The 23436-nt window shown below is 41.8% G+C and overlaps 1 protein-coding gene and 1 pseudogene across 5 annotated transcripts in view; both read left to right on the forward strand.

The window, feature by feature from the left end:
- Positions 1–23436, forward strand: part of LEF1 (lymphoid enhancer binding factor 1) — a 102658-nt gene that overhangs the window by 33931 nt on the left and 45291 nt on the right. The window lies entirely within an intron of this gene.
- Positions 15410–15614, forward strand: LOC149870715 (U2 spliceosomal RNA; annotated as a pseudogene).

The raw sequence follows: 23436 nt of genomic DNA on the forward strand, positions 1-23436 counted from the left end.
ATCTGCTTTTAACCCACAGTAATGCAGGACCAAATATCTAAGCTCCTAAGAAATTCAGGACTGTGTAGGCCACAGAACATAGTCCTGTAATTTGGAACTGTCCCAGGAAGTTTGGCATGATTGGTTGCTTTACTAATGACTCATTATTGAGCATTATTGCCATTGTCTCAATGTATAGCATATGTCCAGAGAGGGATCCATGACCCTTAGCATACAGGAAAGGAGAAATGAAGAGAATAAGGCTTGAGAACCAGCCAAAAACTATCTGGGAGCAGCGGTGGAAGGAAGGGTGCGACACCAAGAAATCCTGGGAAAATTATTCATTCTCTTGCAGTTGGGTGTGGCCAGTGAGAAGGGTGCAGCAGAACACGGCACAGCAGCCTGGAAGTAGAACTTGATTTTTGTGACCCCTGTACTGGACAGTCCAAGGGCTGTTAGAAATGATTTTTTTAAATCTCTTGCCACTGCTAAAGCAGTTTGCTTAAAGAATCGCAAAAGGTTTTGCTCATGGGGACGTAGGATGGGACAAAGCCTGGATCCTAGGGGGCCTACATTACTTGCCTCCAAGCTTAGATACAGGGAATTTTAACACCTGCAGTACCACGCTGTAGGAAAGTGGGTTACAGTATATCCCTCTGCATGTATCTGCTTTCATTCCAGTGACTAGCAATAAACTGTTGAGCTACCAAAATCTTCTACTGTGAATAGCATTCATATTAGCCTCCCAAGGGTTTTCCCTAATTTCAAACATTCAGATAAATCAGTGGTTCTCAGTCTTTTTGGAGGTTCCAAACTAAAACCTGTTTGCAGTGCTGCTGTGCATCTCTAGGGTTCCATTTTACTGATGATAATGTACAGTGCATTTAGAGTGACAGAGGGCCAGGTTTTCTTTCATCAGTTAGGTGCATTCACGGACTTAAGCATTCGAATGCAACTTTATCTCTTACAATACTAAAACTAAAGGACAAAATGAAATTATTCAGTTGGAGGTTTAAAACTAACAAAAGCAAATTCTTTTCACACAGCTGGTAATTTAACTTGTACAACTTATTGTCACAAGATGTCATGGAGGCTGATTCTTTAACCCAGGTCAAAAGAGGATTGGACAGATTCATGAGGGAAAAGTCTATTAATAGGTATTGAACATGGTGGATAAGCATGCAGCCGCATAATCAGAACTTCCTAAACCACTGACTACTGTAGGATAGGAGCAGGGGGTGGAAAATTCTTGGATGTGCTTTGTTTACCTTCACACTGAGTGGCCAGTCTACCACTTTGTGAGACAGGATTCTGGGCTAGATGGACCTAATATAGTAAATAGCAGTTCTTGTGTTCTTATTGCACTCTGCTTGAGTCTGAAAAATAATAAAACAAGAGGTGTGAATCCTGTTTTTCTTCACTGCTCTATTGTGAGTTAGTCTTAAGGGTAAGATGGCCATGTGTTACAAAAGTTGATGCGTTAATGAATTTCCAGGGGCTTGGATATGGTGGAATGGAATCACACTTAAGCATCTAAGTTCACTTAGATGCCAACTAGGTAAAAAATAGAATCTAGCCCAAAGTGTTTACCTCTCGAATTACCTAAAAAGAGAGATAATTGAGTTATTTCTTCTTTTTTCCCCTTTTTGTTTCAAATTTCCCTTTCCCATTCCTGTCTCTTACATACTCTCTAAAAAATTGATGCATGCCCCAGTTTGAGAAGCATTGAGGTAAATGCTATCTCAAGAGGAATAAAAGCTTGTCTATGCATTCATTTGCTTCTGCACTGGAAGGTCCTACCTACAATTGTGCTAACAGATCGTACATACTCACGCTTGCATCTATAAAGTTCTGGGTAGGTTTTTATGCTTTACAGCTAGGACTTTTTAAAAACAATAAATTGAATGGATCTAGTAAGAGGGTAGAATAGGCAGGGAGTGAATCATCATAGTGCTGAAAAAAGTGAGGTTTCTAGAACCGAGCTATATTGTACGCTTTAAACATTCAAGCCCTTCCTTCTGATGTACAATAGGGAAAGCTAATCTTGGAGTTGGTGCACTGGTCTTTATTGGTGGAACACAAATAAATGCACCTTTTGCTTACCTCCATCACTTCTATAAACTGCAGCTGTCATCTTAACCTTAAGACCATTGATCCCCTCTTTCATTCAATTATAAGTGGGGTATCAGATATACCACATAGGCCACATCTTGTCCCACAGAGTTGGCAGGTCTCTTAGAGGGCCCAGGAATCTAAGGGCAGGATCCACCAGTGAAATGATTCCAGGATGTGGAAACCTGTTGGGCATGCGTGGCAGTGGGATGTTTAATGTATCTATCACATTAATCCTTGTGGCTTCCTGATACCATTTGCTATGTTGCCAGGGAGTGTGTTGAGATCCAGCCCGCAAGAGCTGGGTGGTCTGGATCCAGCCCTTGAGACCAAACCAGTTTGACGTGGTTTATGCACCTAGTTTTTGTACCAGTATTGCTGTACCATGTCAGGTCAGATCAGGCCAATTCTGCTACTATTATGACAGTACACAATATTATCTGTAGCTGTCGATGCCGAGAGTTGGGAGGAAGAAATAGCCTAGCAACCTCTATGGTGCCAACAGTTTCAGGTGCAGGAGCAGCCTAGAGGGACTAGTCCTTACCTCTGGTAGAGAAAATGCCACCAAAAGGTAGATGTCATGGCAGGATGGACTGGGACCTCCAGCCTTGGCTAGGAACCAGTCTGGGAGTGAAGCCCTGAAAGGCAGATGGATTGAAAATCTTCCTCGTACTGGCAGCTCCTGCAGCCAATCTGGCTCCAAATGTACTAGCTTCTGCCTTTCTTTTGGGATCAACCAGCTAGGCTGAGAGGGGGACATTGATATATGGGTAACTCAAGCATCTCCGTATTAACTGCCTAGGCCATTGCAGCCAAAATTAAATGGAGAGGGCACTCCATCTTTTTATCCACCATCACGTGCTGATGAACGGATGCCACATACTGCTATACCAGTGCACAGTATGCATCCTGACTTGCACTAGATATGATAGTTATAATAAAGCAGCTTCTGCCTTTTCAACTTTCCACTACCCCCAAATCATAGACTCATAGAAGTAGGGTTGGAAGGGACCTTGTAGATCTTCAAGTCCAACTTGAAGATCAGTCCTGCTACTCTAATTGGGTCAAAGCCAATTATTTAATACCAAGTGCAAACTCATCAAGCCATACCTTCAGGTTATACACTTACATGTAACTTGTATAAAGTAGAACCTTATCCTTGCTACAAGCTTGATTTGTGTGTATCTTCTGCATGGCTGTTTCTTCTCTTGAATATGCTGCAGAATATTTTTCTCCAGAACTTACGAAAAACCCAGCTCTGCTCCAAACCATTTGGTGCTTCCCTTAGAAGATGTACAAAGAAGGTTTCTGTCTTACCTGTTGCCTCTTGGTTTTTCTACAGTTTGAAACCAGTGTGATGGAAAGAGCTCTTGCACTAGTTACTAGTTCCACATTAGCTATAAGTTTAACGTGTGTTATCCCTGTTCATATCTAGTGCAAATCAGGATGCATACTATGCGCTGGTATTGCAGTACTGGTGCAAAAACTTGGTGCATAAAGAAATCTGGGTTGGGCAGCAATACTATGACTCATGTCACAGTAGGCTTTCAGGTCTGTCATGTAGCTATAGGAAATACCACTGCTGCATTAAAGGGTTATGGAGTTGACTTCTATCTCAGCAAAATCCTCTGGCATCTGGTTAATAGAAGAGATTAATGAGGGCCTTGGAAACCAGTTTTCCAGCATCCTGGCTAGAGGGTGAACATCATGACAGTTGTAGCAGCTGCTTTGGCAAGGAGGGAAACAGGGAGAGGATGAACTTGAATGCCCAGAATGCCAGGGTAGCCTGTGTCCATGCTTTGATGTTTTTTTCCCTTCACACCCTCCCTGTGTTAAAAATGAAACTAGAATACATTTGTAATGGGTGTGTGAATATCCAGATCTAGTTTCAGCAGGCAAGCTCTTAGGCTGCGTCATTCCATGGGAAGCACAGAAGATGTGCAGTTCTAGCAGAAATTGTCAACTATATGCAGGCTATATTTATATTGTACGTGGCTGGCTGAGAACCTGCTGTACCCAATTCCTGCATGACATGTGAAATCCTAGGATAGAGATGAGGAGAAACCTGATTTCTACCCCCCACTCCCTTTTTATTTTTTAAATACTGTCCCATTAATGGTTCAGAGACATGCGCAGTTAGTCACCTAATCATTGTGTGTATACTTTATGGAGACATGAATTCTCAGGAGGTGATTTTGCCTGAATCTCTTTAGAAAATTTTGGTACCACAATAGTGTTTCAATTTAGCTCTAGTCTTTGCTCTATGAACCTCAAATAGAAAGGGCATGGAAATCTGCCTTCAGTTCCAGAGATGCACATTTATACAGAGGATTAGTATAGCTCCAAGGAGAGAATGGAGAAACAGCAGATGGTTTCCTCAAACACTCTTGAAAGCTGGTATGTTTTAGGGCAGAAGAAAGGTTCTTCCAAAATCTGAACAGCACATTTACTAGGACAGATAACTAATCATGAGTCTTCTCATGCTGTTGTGTTACACTTCTCGATCCACTTTTGCATAATATAGTTTCATTAGCAATTCTTTTTCCTGGCCTTGAGGTTCCAAACTTCCACAAAACCCAGTTAATGAAGATGAGGATGGCGTAGCATGTATACATATGAGATTTCAGAAGGCCAAAAGAGATTCTTAATACCATAAGATGTCTAGACATGCTCTCTGGGGTGGGGTGGGGAGGCTCCTGGATAGCCACTCTGATTAAAACAATGCAGTGTCACATGTATTTAGCGGCCCATGTTTCAAAATGTCTGTGGAGGATGCTTTAACTAAAGCTTGTTCAATAAATTTTAGTTAAAGAGCCCCGTCTCCATTTTGAAATGTGGGACACTGAATACATGCGACACTGCAGGGCGCTGGAGCATTCCAGTTAGAACATTCCAGTAGACTCAATTAATCAAGTCTGCTCCGATACGTTCTAAATAGAATGTGTATAGGCACTCATAAAGCCTGTCCTAAAGTACATTTTCGTCTGAAAATCTGCATAGTTAATCCTCTAGAGCAGGGGCAGACAAAATGATGGAACCAGCTGCCTTTCCCGCCCCTTGCTGCACAGGTCCTGGGATTTTGCCGGGAAGCAGGGGATGGGGCTCCCTTCCACCTCTGGCAGAGTCCTGGGACCTGCATGGCAGGGGGCGGGGAAGGTAGCCAACTCTATCGTGTGGGGCTTCCCCCAGTGGCGCACAAGTGCCAGGAGCGTCACGTGTGCTGTGCAGAGCCCTGTGTGATAGAAGCAGGCCACCCTGGCTGTGTTCCTTGCTACCATGTGCAGCATTGGCTTCAGCCATGCACTGCCGGGCAGCAAAGCTTGCATGGGCCCCGAGTGCCTGTTGCCTGCTGCTGTTGCTGCTGGTGGCAGGGGTTATGCACCATGGGGGAAGTGTGTGGGGAGTCCCCCCACCATACCCCCTACCTTCCCTTACACCCCACAAATGCCACATACCCACAACCTGCCCCTACAACCCCCTGCATGTATTCCCCCATCATATCCTATTCCCCCCACATAAACAGCCACCCCCCTTACAACTGCCCCCCACATAATCCACCGCACACACCCATCCCTAGCCTCAAACCGCACCCCCCACACAATAATCAAGAATAAGAGTATTTTGTAGTTATTATGGAATCATCTCTGTATATAGTATGCAAGCACAAACCATGACAAAATATGTTTTTAATAAAATTAAAATATGTTATAGTAGGTGTTTGACTTTTAACATATGATTTGGTTTTTTTCTGGTTCCAAGATGACAACTCTCCCCTCCCAAAAGGAGTACTTCTGGGGGGCAAGGGGAGGGACTTCTGGTGGCAAAGATAAGGGGTTAGCAGTGGGACTTCCAGTCCCAAGATGGTGCCCAGAGGGCAGGGCACCTGTCAAGGGATAAAGCTATCCTTGCGGCCCTCGACAGCTCACCAAAACTTATTAAGCGGCCCTCCAGCTGAAATAATTGCCCACCCCTGCAATAGAGGAAAGCAACATAGCAACTTTTTCTTCTCCTCCTCCCGCCTCACTTTTTCAGATATACTAGGTTTGGCTTCAGTAGACGTGCAACAGAAGTTCTGCATGGTGAGCCACCTTTGTTTATAAAAATTGTAGGTAATGTAGTATACAACTTAGCTTTAAGCAACTGTAACATTCGCCTTTTAAAAAAAGTCACATTAAAGGTGTAGGGGCAAAGAATTGTTCTAAATAAATTTGCAAGATCATCTTGGCAAGCTAATCCCAAAATAGACTAGGTGTTAGGTGAATTTCGCTTTTCTCATTAAACCAAAAACAATTCAAGATTGATCTAATTAGCACATACAGATTCAGCACATTCTGTCCATGGCTCCAGATGTTTCATGCTTTACTAACCTAGTACCACAGCTGTTTGTTTAAATTACTCCAAATGGGATGCTTTTCAAACAGAGCATTTTTACTAATGAATGCCAGTCTGTAACACTTAGATAAAATATCCAGAGGGAAACATAAGTAAAAAACCTCAGCCCAGTGATCCATGTGCAGCCTTAATAATCTACAATTTGACTCATATTAGGTACAAAACTTTCCTTCCCAATGACATCCTATGTATGGATTGATTTGCATGTGGTTCAGCCTTTAGGTTTGATTCCTATTGTGCTGCTTGTGGGAATTTTTAAAAAGCTTTTGTTTAAGTGATATATGTGTCTTTTTATATGTAGAGCAATGATTCTCAACCAGGGGTCGCAGCAGTATTAGCTGTTAGGTGTGCAAAAATGATTCACTAGATCAGAGGTTCCCAACCTTTTTCTTATTGTATACCCCCTTCCAGATTTACTAGCTGCTTGCATAGTCCTACCAGCATGTTTTATATTTTAACCCCTTAAATGTCAGGTATTATAATGAAAATTAAATCTGCCATTACACAACTTCTCTCACGTACCCCCCCGGAGATGTTGTGTATACCCCCAGGGGTACATTTACCACAGTTTGGGAAACCCTGCACTTGACAAACCCAGAGATTTAAAATAGACATCCAAGGCGTTAAAAATATTCTGACCTGCTGCGGTTTTTCTGAGTGTTTTGCAACAGAAGAATTGCTTTTTTCATTTGTTTTTGTTCTGTTCTGTTTTGTTTTGGGTTTTATTTTTGTTTTTTGACTAAAGAAGAAAAAAATTAGGAGCTGGCATTTCCAAGGGGTGCCTTGATTTATAATGAGGGTACCGTGAGTTTCAGAAGGGATGCCATGAGTCTAAAAGGGTTGAGAACTACTGACATAGAGAATGTTCAGCCTCAAACAGAGGCTTAAGAATGGGACAAAACAGCTCCCAGTAGACTTATAAAATGATTTTGGAGCAGATACTGACAGTGGGTTTGTTCTGTGTATAGTTCAGGCTCAGAAGCACTACCTGAAAAGGAAGGTAGGAGAGTAAGTAGAGTGCTGGGAACACAGGTAAGTATTTCACTGTAAAAGCATGAGGCCTCAAAGCTTTTTTTTTTTTTCTTTTTATTACCTCCGGATTCTGCAAAGGGCTCGTTATCTCACGCTGTGAGCCAGCATGATCAAAGCCCTGGGAAAGGTCAGGCATTCCACTAGGAGTGACACTTGCCTGCCTGCAAGCACTGTTCCATCCCACGTCTCACAGCAGAAGCTTCAGCGCCTAACTTGAAATCCTTTATCTCCTTAACGAGTGAACCCACAGATTAGCTGGCCTGGCCTGATGCTGAAGTTGAGAGGATGTAACACCTGGCCTGGGTTTCTGAGGAGGCAAGACCTGTTTTTGGTGCCTTTTTTCACTTTGAGGAAGAGGCATTTCCTTCCTCAAACATAAAGAATGTGTGCACAAAATGAAGCATGCTGAGAAGAGGGGGTGTATCCTTTCGGTATGTTGATGCAGCTGAATAATATGATCTCCAAAATACCTCAGTGTGCAGTATGACACAAAGGAAAGATGGGCCATTTTCTGAATACAGAACCCTCCAGAATATATTTCAACAGAGGGAGGCCTATCCTCATCTGTTATAACTTCATTTTTCTAGATTTTAATCAGTAACTATACCTGGTTTGTAATATCTAGAAGGACAGCAATTGCACATGTGCGCGCATGTATGTAGATCTGTAGCAAAGGCAGGTAACGTTCTTTCGGACGATGTGATATCTTTTATTGACCAACTAAACGTTATTTAGTAGTAGTAGTACTAATAATAGTAGTTAGCAAACCCTTCAAGTGGCTCAAGTTAGCATTTTGCCTGGTCCATGTGTGGTGATATAGTTCTTTAAAATAGAGCTACACAGCACTGAACTGCAGTTGCTAAACTAACTTCTGTTTAATCCACACTAAAGAGGCAAACTAACTAGTATAAAGTTTAAATAGTTGAAAACCTGTTTTTAAACTGGTGTGGTAGTTTATATTATTGGCAATATGTTCTTGCCAATATTCATTATTGGCAACTGAACTAATGTTTAGTTATTGGCAGTATGTTCTTGCCAATATTCTCTCTAAGTGGAAAGACAGCACATGGAGAACTTCTTTGCCTGTTTTGGGGTGGCATGTGTAGCCTTGATTTGCCATATAGGACTTTAAAATTATGAGAATTTGTAATGTGGTCATTATATTTGGAAATAAACATTTTTCAGGCTGGCTGTGAAGAGGAGGAGTAGAAATTTAAAGAAAAAGACACCTACTTGCCACCTTGCCCTGCCTTCTACCCACTTTCCAGTAGTATGAACTGTCGTAGGGCAAGAGGCACTGACAGCTAGAAACGGAAAGTGAGCTTGGTTAGAATGGGGTATGGTTTATAGTGTTGTAAAGAACACTTTTATCGGTATAACTCTGCCCATTAAATCTTGTTAGAGGTCTAAGTTACCTCTGAAATACCTCTGAAACTCCCTGCTGATTTCAGTGGTTTCTTGATAATGGCTTTTGTATCTCTGAGCAGTAAGTAATTAGGGAAACTGAAAGTGATGTTACCTAATGTCAGTGCGTAGAGCAAAGTGAAAAATTGACTTGAAACTCTGACACTTATGCAGTGGCCTATGCAAAATGAATAGATCTCAGCATGGTTATATCACAAAAAAGGTTTAAAGGTGCATTGGTTCTTTGCAGTGGTTGAGGTTGCCAGACAAAAAAGGTTCAGCCCTGGGTTCAGGTACTGCAATCTTCCTGTTTCTATTGGAGAGATTTAGAAGAGCCTAACTTAAGAGTACTGAGACCAATTTATTGCTACTAATAGTGGTAGGACCTCAGGATCCCTCAGGACCTCTGGTAAAGTAGATTATTGGCAAGGTAATGAGGTAAAGTTTTGCACTGGAATTCAGGCTCCAGGCAGTTCAAGCTGGCACTTTTTTTTACTCTGACCTGCACCCCTGGTTGAGTTTCTTACACCCTGTACTGAGTACTTGTCTGGGTTCTCTGGCCCTTCGTTAGCTGAGCTGGATGGACCTTTCATGCCAATGGGTTTGGCTCACTAGCAGTCATCATGTAGACTGCACAAGCAATCAAATCGCTCAACCTTTCTGTGCTAGTCAAAATTTTGACACTTGTGGTCACAATAAAATGCATGTTGAAGATAAGACGAGAAATAATTTTACAGGAGGTACAGTAGTGTCTAAACTCTCTCCGTTATTCAGCTTTTTAACTTGGACTGATTGTACATTACATGGGTCTGGGTTTTTTGTGCTTCCTGGCTGAGTAAGACCTTTATGTTCAACTTCAACTTGGAACAAAGCACCATGGCCAAGTTAATAAATCCATATGGAATGAACTGACAGAAATCCTGAACTCTTAAACCCTTGTAGTAATGGCACCACTTTAATGTGTAGGGTAAGTGTGAGAAATCAGGATTTTTAATGGGGAAAAACAACATGTGAATCTTTTGCTTTAAAAAAAAAAGGGGAGAAAAAAGTGTGTCTTACTGGAGATGATTTTAATACGTTGTGACCTCTCTGCTCTTAGCAAAAATGAGAGAAAAGTCAAAGAATGTAATGGTATAAAAAGCTGTTTTGGCACATGCTAATTTTTTGTCTGATTGTTTTGCAATGTTCCATGTAATATAGTGCTGCTCTCTTTCTCCCCAGAGGCAAAACATGGCCTTTGTTGCATAAAAATTACCGAGGTGGAAAGCAGTTATGATAAAAACTGTCCATGCCTCCTTTCCCCACACATTTAGGGTAGGGTGTTAATTGCATGACAAATTGAAAAACTATTTATAATGTTTGGACAATGGTAAGCTTCAACTGTATCTCTTTTAAAAGGAATAATTCATATTTCTAATGTTTAATGAATTTAGAAGGATGAGTTATATTTGAAGGATAATGTATAGCTGCTAGCAGCGTTCTGTATATAATAGATGATTACCCAATAGGTAAAATCTAAACACCAAGAAAAGACCTTGCATTACTTATACACCAGAGTGTCCCTGTTTTGTAAAGTAAAAGTTAGAATTTTAAGAGAGTGTAGGAGTCTTCTGTCCAGCGTTTAATTCTTTCCAAAAGTCTTCTTTTCTCTCGTAAATTTTAAAAAGGCAGCACTTGAATAAGAAATTAAGCCTAGCAGCAGGAAGGAAGGAAGATACTACACAGAATTTAAAAGCCATCACGTGTGTTGTGCATACCAACATTTTTTTCAAAGCCCTCTGGCCAACTAGATGAAGGAGCTTAGTAGTAACAGCAAAAATTGACTGGAGCAAAAAAGGAAAAAAGAACAGTACTGCAGTCTTGGCTTGCTTGAAGTTTGTTTATGTCTCTTCCTCTAGCTACTTGATGTGGCAGATCATGATTCTGGCACACAAGTATGACACACTTGTCAAATAGCATTCGAGTTAGAAGTATGCAGCAACCAGCAGTAAGGAATAGTAGTTTCTATGCCCCTGTTGATGCTTATAAAATGATCCTTAGTTAATAGATGTCAGCCAGAAATAATTTGTATCACTTTCGCCTAGTTTGGAAACAGTTTTAAAGGACCATAAACCCAGAGATTGTGAATGTTTAAATAGTCTGGTCCTTGCTGAGTTCTTGACTAAGCCATACCCCAGTCTAGTTAGAAGGGATATCAAAGAAAGACTTGTGGATGTGAATCCTTGTTAATTGGCATAAACAACCTAAAGCTAGAAAGAAGAGTGTCCAGACTGTTGCAGGTACCAGGTGCTCTTGAGTTGTTCTGTAAAAATGAAGTAGTGGGAACTAAAGAAACAACTTGGGTGAACATCAGGGTCAACACCATGAATATTCACATGGCTTGGAAGGAAGGGAAGTGGTGTATAATAAATGAAGTTGAACCATAGAGTAAGTTAATCCACGGGGGGCGGGAGAGAACAACATGCAAATGTCAGCAAAGCTGGTAGGTTTTTTGGTATGCTGTGAGATTAAAAGATTGTTTTTTCCAATGCACCATTAAGTAAATGTGTAGGGTACTGAAGCTGTGTAACACTTAATTAACTTGATAAATCATGTGGATGTATCCTTAAGAGTGATGGGTAAACCTCAGATGCTTAGCTGATGAGCCTATGAACTTCACTTCATAAATCTACTGGATACAAAAAATCATGGACTTAATATAGACATTAGGTTTATGACACACATTACAACCTGCCTAACATCTGATACCCCAGGAAACCTGCCTCCAGCTGACCACTTGCTTTCCTTCACCCATCTCCCTCCCTTTGTTCCCCACCCCCATGTCTATCCATTGTCTTCCAGACTTCAACTCATTTGCATTTTCATAGACCTGCACATTGTAAATTAGCTTCTTTTCTATCTTGGAGAATCCATAACACCAGCAGAGTCTCCCTGTACTTGACAAGGGTGTTTGTGCCTGAAAGCTTGCAAAAAATGTTTTTTCCAACTGTTTAGTTGGTCTAATAAAAGATACCACATCTACTCAAAGAACCTTGTCTAGCTGATGAGTTAGCATTCATGCTTACCCAGACTTGGACCTATTGCTTGTTGAGGGACAAGTCTCAATGACCCTTCAGTCAACCGTTCTAGAATATTTGCCACAAAACTACTACTCAGTTAGTGGATATGCAAATCTGAATGCAAATCTGTTTGCTTGCTCTGTCCCAGAAAACAGCTTGCATGAGCCATGAAATGTCTGACACTTTCTCAAACAACCCCATTTCTCTTCTTTCTCTTTCTTCTTCGAACAGATGAATTCATGGATGTGCTTCTTGAGTGTTGGGTACTCCAGAGGAGTAATTGGATTTGTTGTCATGTCTTTTCATTTAAACTGGAAAGCAAATAAACTCCTCTCTAAAACAACTTTAAGTACTGCTTCATGCAGGATCCTGAGCACTGTAGCCCTGATGCCAGCGAAGCACCTAAGAATGCATTCTGACCATGTTGGTCCTATTGACATGACTTACTACTCTCCATCTGTATCTTAGTCTTGTGTATGTTGTGGGAAGTTGTCCCCCCACCTCTTTTTTATTTTTTTTTGTATAAAATAGTATGTTCATGCTGGGTAAAAGTACTGAAGTTTCAGGATACTTTGATTCAGCTTGAGGTTCAATTAATTTTGTCATATTGGCAACAACTGATCTTGCTAGTTCAAAGCATTCTAATTTGGCAGGTGACCTGTCAATGCAGGTGTAATATATATAACAAAGAAAAATCTTTCAGCTGCAAGTTTTGAAAACCATTTAGCCTGAATAAAGTTTAGGTTCCTTCCATTTATTCTGGCTTATCTTGCACACAAAATAGTATCTGCCTAATGATCTTGTCACAACTGAATTGTGGGCCAGTGGGACTTTTTAATGGAATTAAGATAATATCATTTTCAATAGGGTTGGGTTTTTTGGAATATTCTTATAAAATAGTTTTTAGAAAAAGGCTAATCCTTGCTGTAACATTGTGTAAGAAAGTTAAAATTACATCTAAAAAAGATGATTCATAGGGCCCTCTTGTTTTATTTCATATTAAATTCTGGAGATCTGTTTGTAGAAGGCTAAATATCTGGAGGTAAAAAACACTTCTGCAATTATGTGTTGCAGCTTGTATCACCGGTCCTTAAGAAGCTGTATCAGACTGCTTCTTTTCCCCTAATCATTGTACCTTTTTAGAGGATTTTTTTTAGTTTTAAAATGAATATTTTATTTTAAGCTATTGAACCTTCATGCACACATCCAATGACGGATGTCTATTTAACTGACTTTTTTATCTCCAATAGATTATTATATTGTTTGCATTGATGTATGCTAAGACATGCATTAAATCTTTGGTCATTAGCAGATACCATTAACAGAGAAGTCTAAATCACGGAGAGCTTTGATTTAAGGCTTTTTTTTAAACCCATATTTGCATGTTATTGGATAAATCTGTTAATACGGTTTAGCTGGACTCAGTGAAGTTATTTAAAAAATGTGTGAATGTGTATGTTGGGTTACTACAGCCTAGGAGTCTTGAATTTCAAGAAACTGACCCTCTGTCACTTCCTTTCCACCCCTCCATATGTTGAATGACTACTATGTTAATTGCACTGAGCACTGCATGACCTTGAGACTCTTGACACTGCTGAACACAATCACAACTTTGTGTACTTTACTACAAACTGGACCTGATTCTGGCAGAACTTAAGGAGGTGTACATAATGTAGCTAAAAACCATAGTGGCTATAAGCCCCTATTTATACTCAGCAAAAGGGAGATGGGCTTTTCCATGACAATTATAAAACTGTATTTACTCAACTAGAAGATGCCCCCAATAATTAGATTTTATATTTGGAAAATCTGTAAATCTGTTACAATTTTCCAGGTATAGTATCTCATTATTGGAGGTTTGTCTTGAATTTGTCCCCCTTCCACTGCTACAGCAGGGAAATACAAATTTGGGGGGTCAAGTACCCTTTTTGCCCTCTGCTTCTCTGCAAATTTTTCCCCTGTTAGCCTTCTTTTCCCTCTCCTCACTGTCAGACCTTGGTCTCCCTGAGAAGTGAGAAGAAGCAAATTTGAAAACAATGACCTTGAAATTAAACATGGTTGCAGTAATTTGCATGTAGTACTGATGCACTTCATTCATCCAGGATTGATGCGTGTTATCTATTTTTGAAATGGTAACAAATTTTGGCACAAGAATTCCACAAACACTAGGGCTGTGCGAAGCTTCGATCCCTGATTCAATTCGGCAGAGATTTGGACCGATTCAGTGGCTGAATCTCCACATCTGGACATAGACAAAGCTTTAAATGCTTTTTCTACATACCTCAAGGTACCAGGCGTCTTGTGAATGCTGATATGCTAGGGCAAATGGAGCATCCCACAGGAGTGTGGGGGGTCCCCAGTGCACTCAGCAGCAGACCCAGAAGTGGACCAGAAGCACTTCCAGTCCACTTCCTGGTCCGCCGAGGAGTGCACTGGGGGGCCCTCCCGGCTTGGCAATTGGTGCCTTCTGGGTCTGGGGGTGCACCCGGGGTCCCCCTGCAACCGATCGCCAAGCTGGGGGTGGGGAGGGAGCCCATGCTCCTGTGAGATGCTCCATCCACTGCAGTATTGCGGCATACACGAGCGGTGCCTGGTACCTCGAGGTATATAGAAAAAACATGTAAAGCTGTGTCTATGGCCAAATCACTGATTATCCAAATCAGCACTGAATCTTCAGATTCAGATTCGGCCAAATCGAATTGGGGACAGTGATCTGAATCAACGAATTAAATCACTGTCCCTGATTCGGGCCGAATCCAAATCAAATATGGCCTGTTTCACACACCCCTTATAAGCACACTTTAAAGTAGCACTTTGGTACCTATTTATACATAATACAGACTATGCATGATATTAGTCCCAAGAATAAGGCTTGTGATTTACCATACAGTTCATTAGGCTGGGTACCACCAGAGTCAACTGGACTTCAAGCGATGGTGACCCCACAGCTTAGTACTGCCTCTGTATGTGTGTACTCCAGATACCCTCCATAAAGTATCCAAATGCTAATTAGCCCGGCACTCATGAACCACATGTTCTTGTCACTAGTCCTTGGAAGATCCAAGGGCCATAGCAGCCTGGTCCAGTTTCACCTGATGGAAGGCAGGGCCACACTAATCATATGTAACAAGCTGAGAGAGGGGGGCAACAGAGGGATTCTGCGTGAACTGTTTTGGGACCTGTTTGGTGATGTTTGCCAGACATTTAAGGCTGGTAAAGAAACAGGAATCGCCGGAAATGGGAAAGAAAGGCAGAGCTAAGCTGTGGGAGTGAAGAGGAAGCTGAAATGTAGATATTGTAGTGACTCACTATGACTTGAAAAAGAATTGGGACTGAGGGGAACTGCACTTGATAGCCTTTACAGTAAATTTCTGTTATTTGCCATGAGTAAGGTAAGAAGGGTGCCAGTTATCTAAAAACGGCTTCTAAAGGCTGCTTCTCGGCCTTTTGGCTAAGATCAAGTGTAGCGTAGGCGGGCTCCCCAGGGCAGGTGATTGTCTCTGATATGTCGTCCATTGGAGGTCTGTATTGAGCAGATTCTTTTTGGTGTTGGGTGGTGGAACCGGAGCTTGCTCCATCCACTCCATGCATGCATTGACCTGGTATTGCTGTGCTTCCAGGACCGGTGCAAAAAAACCAGGAAAAAAAAAAAAAAGCCAGTTATCTAAAAATTCCAGTTATATGGGCTTGCATACAGCATGAGGTGGTGGATGGCAATGGCAGCTGCTGCCACATGCAAACTTCTCCCATCCCCCACATCTGGCTGGGTGGGCATCACCTGTGCGGCCTGCAGAGGGGAGCTGCTGCCCTCACGCCACCCCCCACCTTGCTCAAGAAATACTTGATGCACATGCCAGATAGTAGAGTTTTCTGGTTAGTGAAATGCCAGTTAACACACCTTTTACTGTACTATATATCTTATTCAAACAGGCTACACCAATCTATTATTGCAATAATTGCCTTCCCCCCCCATGCCCCTTCCCTGCCCACCGCAACAGATTTACCAGCTGTGTTCAGAGTCGTAAAGTCAAAACCCCTGTCGGAACCTGGAACCCCGTCAGAACCTGTTGCAAGCCTTCTGAATCTCCCTCCAAATCAATTCAGAGGCTTCCGATTTGATTCAGATCTTTTAATGGGTCTGCTGATTCAATTTGGATTCAGAGATTCGGTCGCCAAATCAGCCCGAATCTCCTCCGAATCAAATCGGTTACTGAAGCTTCACACAGCCCTACTTTATAGTCATGTTTGATGTTGGCTGCATCTAATCAAGTTTATAGTTGGTTTCCATTGCTGAGCGCATGCTGCTTTTGGTAGCTGTTTAATGATATGTGATATATTAAATGAGGTTTCTTTGTTTGAGATTATAGCATGAGGGTCTTTTTTTCCCCTGTGCCAGTTGGGAGGATGAGGGGGAACCTCATCTTGTATTCAGGTAAATACGGAAGAGGGTGGAGGGGTTGGGGAGAGGGGTTGCAATCTCCTTGTTATGGATTTTGCAGTGTCTACTTCAATAGAGCCTTGATTTCATTGTTCTCCAGGAGTTATTCTAATATAAATGTTTAATACCAATGAGGCAAGACAGCTTCATAGAGACAAAGCCTAAGCAAGGAGCAGCTTTAGTGGTTAGTTTGCTCCATATGTGTGTTCCCTCCAGAGCACTACTGCTTTCACTGTTTAGCATTCGTGTTTCAGCTTGTTGGGGTAGATTTTTTTTTGGTTTTCCAAGACTGGAATTGGGGGGGGGGGGAAAAAGGATTTCTATGCTACCAACCAGTTATTGTGACTGCCTTTTAGTTCCAAAATCAAATATAGTGAACATGTGTTGATTTCAGGTCCTTCAAAAGCGTAAACCTGGCCAGCACAAATGGGTCTGAACCACAGAAATTTGTGCTTGGTAGGCAAGGACAAAAGGCAGAACAAGGGGATAGTCCCATCTTCCATAATTCTTGCATATTCTAAAACAGCCAGCCTTCTTTTCCATAGCCAGTTTGTTATTCAGAGAAAAACCTGTATCTCAAATTACTTACACTGAGGCATAAATTGTATAATTGCTTTACTAAAAAAATGGAAAACATACTTTTGCTTGAGTACTGTGAATTAAATAAAATTGATGTCTCTGAGGTCTTTTGCAGATTAATGCAGTTTGGTACAGTTCTGGCATTGGCATTTTTCTTGGCTTTTTGAGGGTAATGGTGCCACATACTTGGAAAACACAAGGGGTATGTTCCCACAAGCAGGAATGTGTATTCCCCCGGAGACTAATAGCTGTGGCACACCATGTGCACTGCTACTTGGCCGCGGGGAACACCCATGCCATATGCACCCCAGGTGCGTGGCACATTGCCCTGTGCGGTGTAGGGGAGGCTGGGACCGGCAGTGGTGCTAACCCCAACAGCTTTACCTGGGGTCTTGTGGGCCTCCGGGAGCTGCAATCGCAGTGCTTCTCAAGCAGGCACCAGTTTTGGACAGTACATGCTGCCGCTATGTGCGTTGCCCCAGGTTTTTTAGATGTGGGGCTTTTTGACCCTAAGGTCAAACTGCACCTCCTCCCCTTCAAAGTAGGATCACAGGGAATGCCTGCATGTGTGGTGTGTGCTGTATGCAGCACTGCTGATGGGTCTGTGGTACCATATACCACACATCTACACTCATCTGGATACACCCAAGGAGGTTAAATCAAAATAGTCATCTTATGGCCTGATATACCTTGTCTTTTGTACCAACTTCTAATATGTGCATGCTTAAAAAAAGCCTTTCCCCACCATTCAAAACTGAAGGAATCAGTCTTTTGAAAGTGAAAATATTCACCTTAATATCTAAAGACAGTCACAGTTATTTCGTGTGCCCAAACAAGTTCCAACATTAAGTTAAATGCGAGCTTAACAGTTGCAACCTTTTAAATTCTTTGAACATCAGGGTATTCATATGGTCATTACTGACTTGACTATTGAAGCCTAAAAGATGAGGCTTTGATAAAGACAACTGCAGATAACTTCAATAAAATATATCTGTAAATAGACTCTAAAAAAAATCTTGTTCAGTTTTTTGAATCTGCAGACTTCCTTGATAATGTAAATGAATATATAGTTGTCTTCTGGGCAAGAAGGGCTGAAACTCATTAAGAATGTGACATGTTGAGATTTGAATAGCATGCCTGTGCACCCTGTGATATCTTCATGTAAGCACAGAGTGATTGGTGTCCCATCCTAGCATTCAAGGTACCTGAATTTTGCTGCAGTATATAATGCATTTATCTAGCCTCACTTTAACAAACACCTCCAAACTGGAAAGCGATTCTGAAGCAGTATGAAAGGATGTAGTTCATTTTCTAGATTAGCTTATGGCATTGGTTCTGATATACAGAGCAGTTAACGGACCAAAACCCAGCTACATTAAAAACCATAGTTAACAAAGCATCTAGATGACTATTACACTAGGACAATGAAGATTATAGGCTTTGGACAAAGTGTAATTGATAGAGCGTAGTCAAGTGAAATCACTTCCAATTGAAGAGATCTGCCAATAGATAGACTTGAGGTGGGGGAGAAGGAGCGATTTGTAGGGATGGCAAGTTCAGGGGTGGGGGAAGGACAAAAGGGTCTTAAACCCCCCTAGAATGAGTTCCTGTTCAGCCCCTAGAACTGAACCTAGCAACAGCCTTTGCATTTCTCCATCAGCAAAAAATCTGTGGAAACCCACTTGCCAAGTGTTGTCAGATTTGGTGGCTCTGTTTCATGGAGGATGAGACTGCTACTGCTGAAGTGTTCTGTTTGGACCTACAAACAAGCCCAGCCAGAGAGTCAGAACAGTATTGAATTATCTTTGATTCAGTTTTCTCCTTGTCTTTTTTTTTTTGGGGGGGGGGGGAGGGGTGGTGGTGTTACATTTACCAAACTTCAAAGTCCTGAGCTCAACAAGTTAGGAAATGTCAGAATTGAAGCACCCATGCAATCCATTGGTTCTCGGGAAGAGGAAGTATGCAATCACGTAACTAAAGGCTTTATCATAATGAATTTGTACACAGAGTCTGTTGCAAAGTTTCACAGGAAAGTTAGGATAAGAATTTTGAATGCTTGATTTTTGCCATCCTGATGTTCTTGAAATATATGATTGGGTGGGGGGGCAGGATTTGGTGTTGGGATTTTGTTTCTTTGTTTGTTTCTTTTTCTGCTGGACAAAATAATTCATCACAGAAAACAGTTACTTAACAAGTGCAGGTTTATTCAGTAGTCAAATTGTAGAGCATTGGTTGGAAATTGATAACCTCCAAGGAGTTTCTTGTTAGTAGACCTGGAATATGAGAGCGAGATGTCTACATTATTTTTAATGCGTAATTATGGTTTTCACTGAAAGTATGAGACATTTCTAACCAGAAAAGTAACTGGGCAGTTCTGTGCCCTGGCAGCTGCTGCAGATGGGCTTCCACTGGCAGTGGCAGTGACTAGGCCAGCAGCACAGTGGGGACTGCCATTTTTGCATCTCCCCCCACCCACCCCAAGTTGGCATGCAGAGCTGGTGCCCCATTCACTCCTTTTTAGTTACGCTACTGTTTCTAGCTAAGGGATGTCTTGAATATTAGGCACTTAACAGTGCAGTCAGCCAGTCAAGATTCTCCTGATGAAGAATAGTTTTGATAAATTATTGGATTGTGTAACATATAAACTGGTAATATTCTGTCTGAGACATGTAATTGGGAGTGGCCTTGCTCTCTTTAGTATGAAGTCCTGGCAAGTTTGTTGAACTTTTTGGGGTGATTTTTTTGGTTTGTTTTTTACAGTAGAAACTTAGATTTTTTTGCCTACTGTGAAAGACTGACTGGAGAACAAATGAACTATAAAGTTTTAAGAAACCAAAGGCTGGGATGGCAAGAGTGTCTTAAGCGGTCTTAAAAAAAAAATTGGTGTGGGTTAATCATTTAATGGATACTTGAAATGAAGCAAGTACCTGTCAAAGACTCAGTACTTCAGGCTTTTTACAATGAAATAAATATCTGAGATTTTCAAGAGATCCTCCAACAAAAGTAGTCAAGGTCAGACTTTTTAACTTAACTTGAAATTCTTTACTATGCTATTTTTAAGAGGACACAAACCCATTAAAAACCCTTCTGTAGTGTCATCTTTGTGATGCTTCTCACTAACATACAATCACAACCAATTAATAACTACTCTAAATAAAGGTCTACCTATGTGATGCTTATCCTACCCTTTATCAACTGATGTTCATGTTCACAATTCTCTTGTGCTTGCTGTCCTGCTCTGATGATGCTGTTAACTATACAGGCCTCCAGCAGAACTGCTTTGTTTTTTCTGTCTAGCTTGTTCTTCCTCCTCCTCAGAGGTTATATGTTGCCTTCCATCTCAGTCTTATTACTTCATCAGTGGTTTTGTGCTTCACATGCTTTATTTGTATGCTGGTTTTTGTGCCCCTGCTCTGAGCTTTGCAAACTCACTAGTTTGATGGATAAAATACCTGACCATGAAACATACCATCAGCTGCTTATGTAAGCTACCTGGTAGCATTCTTTGCAGACCCACCATTTTGCTATCCTTTTACCTGTTGGCCTTTCTACACTACTTGTGAGCAGGGATCTGTGTTTTCTGCTTCCTGTGGGAAAAATGGAGAAAATCAGGGTTTTTCCCCCTTTACCAGATAAAACCATGGATGTCTCATTTTAATGGAGAAACCTGCGATTTCACAGTTCTGCAAAGAGCTCTCTGCAGGCTGGGAGGGTTCCACCCTACAAGGGGCTGGGAGAAGCAGGAGGAGGGTGGTCAGGCAGGGGGCACTATGTGTGCACGTACATGGAGGGATTGAGGCCCCCACAGGGAGGGAGGGAGTCGGGGCGGGCTGGGGCTGCTGCCCAGCTTGGCAGTGCATGGGGCCCAGGGTCACAGGGCCCTGGCAGGGAGTGGGATGGGGCCCCAGCTGGCTCATCTGGGGGATGGGGCCAGTTCGCTGCCACTGTACACACTTCCAGGGGAGAAGTGGGGACCCAGGCCCCCCAGATCTGTGCGCAGGGTGGTGGAGGGCTGCATGGTCAGGCTCCCACCCCTGCTGCCCTCCTCCACCAGGACAAATTAATTCTAGAAATAATATGCAACAATTAACAGTAAGGGTAATCTACCATTAGAACAGTTTGCACAGAGATTGTCCATACCTGAAGTCTTTAAAATTTGTCAGCACTGGGTATCATTTTTCTGAAAGATGCAGTAGAGCTCAGACAGAAATGGTCCACTATGAAGCCACATGAACTAATGGTACCTTTTGGCTTTGAAATCTATCCCTCTTCTCCAGAGCACGGACTAAGAGTAGTTTATGCCAGCCGTCTCCCACGGTATGTGTGCTCATCCTTTCTTCTCCTGCTCAGTGGCTTTGTTAGTGTCTTCAGCCACACGCTACAAAGTTTCTGGCTTATTCCTCAGTCTCGGTCCACTTCATCCACTGGGTAACTAATAAAGAAAGCACCTGACTGGCTGAATGTCTCTGTGTTGCAGCTATGGCCAAGTGCTACATGGTTGTCCTTAAACATTGGAGGTGGAGGGCAGCTATAAAAGCCAGGCAGTCTCCTTTAAACAATCGTTAGCTGCTTTTTCCTTTGCCCCAGCCAACAGAAAGAACTTTCTGCAGTGATCGTAGAGATTTTTAGCTCATTTCCATCTTGTACTAATATCCCAACATTTTCTCCCTTGTATGCTTTTTAGGTGTCACAAGTTATTGTGTCTCCTATTCTGTCTCTCAATAGAAAAAAATGGTCAATTTCTACGCTGTTAGTGTGTTGAATGAAGGTCCGTGCGGAGGTGCCAGTGAACGCATCACTTAATTTACAAAATGAGTTGTTGGTCCCTCTTCACCAATAGGATTATTGTACTGACACTTCTTTCTGCATAAGAACAATAGATTTGGCATGCCCTTCCTCTCATTTTTCTCATTTGTTAGGTCTCCTGCTTTAAATGGCCAATACTGCATTCAGAGAAAGGCTCCCCTCCCCCTCAAAAAGAAAATAACAAAATTCAGCAGTATTCCTACATGACTGTGCATTTTTGACTCCCGAAGTGAGATCTGATGATTTAGATTAAGCCTCGGCTTCCACAAAATTAGCCAACAGCTTATCTCCAAGTGGTTGAAGTTTTTGGCTCTACCCTCTTTCAGTTAGCAAATCTCATGGCAGACAAGGAGACTGACTTTGTAGCCTGGTGGGCTTGTTGACTAATAGGAGATGGGTTTGTTTCTCATCAGGCTGTGGAAGGCCTGCACCCCCCTGTGTTTTAGCCCCTCTGAAATTGCCTTTATTTTATATACCCTAGTAGTTCGAAGAACAGGAGCACCTTGGGCTATTGTTACAGCTTTACCTATAATGTTAAGATTTAAGTATGAATTGCATAAAAATGCCTAGTGTGAAAGAGGGAGAATAGATTGTGTTCCCATGTTGTGGGATGGAGCAGAGGAAGTAGAACAATGTGAGACATTGCAACAGGACTGGTTTGAGAAGGTAGTCTATTTAAAAAATAAAATAAAAAGGTTAATGTGTGTGTCCTTAAATGTAGCATATCATTGCAATGGTCGTATTAAACAATGAATCTTCCACACTACTAGCCCTAGAATGACACAAGTAGAGTGCACATAACACTGTAATACTGGCCTGCAAAGTTAACAGAAATAAAGGGAAGTGGAATAACTACACTAGGGATTTATTTTTCCTGGAAAGGGCCATCTTGCTCTTAAATCATTTTTATGCTTCTGACTTGCTGAATCTTGTATCTAGAGTTTGTGTGATGCTGTTGCTTTGGCCAGTGGCTTGAGACTCAGCTATTTTAGCCGGCAGGCAGGGAACTAGTCAGAGTAATTACTGACGGTTGCACATCAGAAACTTGTATAGCTGAGATCAGGTCATGGGGCAGGTCAGCCTGGATCATGTCAAATGAAAAGCTTTGAGGAGTCTGTCTTCTGGAATGGTTTCAGACAAAGATTGGGATTAAGGTCCCTGTAGACTGCAAGCAGACTTCTGGGGAGAGGGTAGGAATGAAGCTTTGGAGCCATCTAGCTATTTATCTACGGCTGTTTTGTGCACAATTTCATTCATGAATCAAGCTGGTAACACAGTTTGATATGTATCTACTTTTCTGGGCCTGTATATTCAGATTTAATCCCTGTGGAAAAAAATGGGAATAAGAGCATGAACTATACTCATGTTCAATAAGGGCGTCTGTTTACTTATTTTCACAGTATTTTCTACTTTTGCTAGTGGTGTTTTGGATTTCACACATTATATCTTTCTAAGAAGTCCCTTGTCCAACTGTTAACAAGTCCTTGTGGATGTAAGAGCCTTTTGAAAGTTCATTAATATCTCAGCACCCAGTGGAACAAACGGCTCCATTCAGCTCAGTGGGTGTTTCCAAAACAGCTTGACTTGTCACTAGTGTTAACCAACAAATATTTTTGCAGTGGCTTAGTCTTGGGC

This window comes from Crocodylus siamensis, chromosome 2, assembly GCF_052110815.1.
Source record: "Crocodylus siamensis isolate JL-2025a chromosome 2, ASM5211081v1, whole genome shotgun sequence".
Taxonomy (NCBI): domain Eukaryota; kingdom Metazoa; phylum Chordata; order Crocodylia; family Crocodylidae; genus Crocodylus; species Crocodylus siamensis.